The sequence below is a fragment of the Elephantulus edwardii genome, unplaced genomic scaffold (assembly GCF_000299155.1).
Source record: "Elephantulus edwardii isolate Elephantulus edwardi_28Jun2011 unplaced genomic scaffold, EleEdw1.0 scaffold00096, whole genome shotgun sequence".
In the NCBI taxonomy this organism is placed as follows: domain Eukaryota; kingdom Metazoa; phylum Chordata; class Mammalia; order Macroscelidea; family Macroscelididae; genus Elephantulus; species Elephantulus edwardii.
This window is the reverse complement of record NW_006399846.1, coordinates 11,073,356-11,074,371: the sequence shown is the minus strand read 5'-3', so window position 1 is coordinate 11,074,371 and position 1,016 is coordinate 11,073,356. Positions and strand designations below refer to the sequence as shown.

General features: G+C 40.8%; 1 pseudogene; it reads left to right on the top strand.

Moving 5' to 3' along the window:
* LOC102848827 overlaps positions 1 to 1,016 on the top strand; it is a 32,303-nt pseudogene that overhangs the window by 19,491 nt on the left and 11,796 nt on the right.

The following is a 1,016-nucleotide window of genomic DNA, read 5'->3' as shown; positions in this document are numbered from 1 at the left end:
AAAATATCAATTGTATTGGGAACATCTGTTATCAGGGATCTCTCAAGAGTGCCATGTCTTCTCAGTTGCTTTCTATGTGTCTAAGAGCTGGACAGTGACTAAGGATGACAGAAAAAGAATCAATGCCTTTTAGTTGTGGTGCTTGCAAAGAGTGCTAAATATACCATGGACAGCCAAGAAAACAAATAGGTCTGTCCTGGACTTGTGAAACTAGGTTGTTCCTTAGACACAAGGATTTTTATACTCTGTCTAACATACTTTGGGCATGTTTCCAGGAGGGACCAGTCTTTGAAGAAAGACATACTTTGAACAGTACAGAATCAGTGCAGGAGAGGAAGATTCTGGATAAGATGGATTTGCACAGTGATTTTGGCAGTGGGGTCAGGAGGTATGTCAAAGATGGTAAGGCTGGCTCAGGATAGGGCAGGATTCAGAGCTATCCATAGGGTTGCTATGAGTCGTAGTCAGTTTGACAGCACATACAATAGTAACAACAACAATAACTAATGAGAGAGTTCTGATGACAGTCTGTAGTGAGTTGTGTAGTGATTTGTGTAGTCTTAAGTTAACATACTTCTCTGATGGCTTGAATGCACTTGCCGCTTCCAGTGAGAAAGATGGGGAGGCAATCTTTGCCTCCTCCTATTTCTGAAACCCAGTGGTGGTTTGCTATGAATTGGAATGATAATGAACTTGAGTATTTCTTCATGTGTTTATTGCCTGACTGTATTCTTTGGTGACACGTCTTTTCATGTCCTCTGCCCATTTTGTAATTATGTTGCTTGTTGAGGTGTTAAGAGTTGTCTATAAATTTTAGCATTTTGTTTCTTTTCAGGAAACTCAGGTGGCCTGTTGGGTAAGGAATTGCATTGCCAATGCAGAGACAAGGCGTTCAAATTCACTACTTGCTCTGAAAGAGAAAGATGGGAACTCTCCCATACAATTTACAACCTATGAAAACCTAATGGAGGGTCAGCTATGAGTTGGTTCTGATTCGATAGCAACTAGTTTGAGGG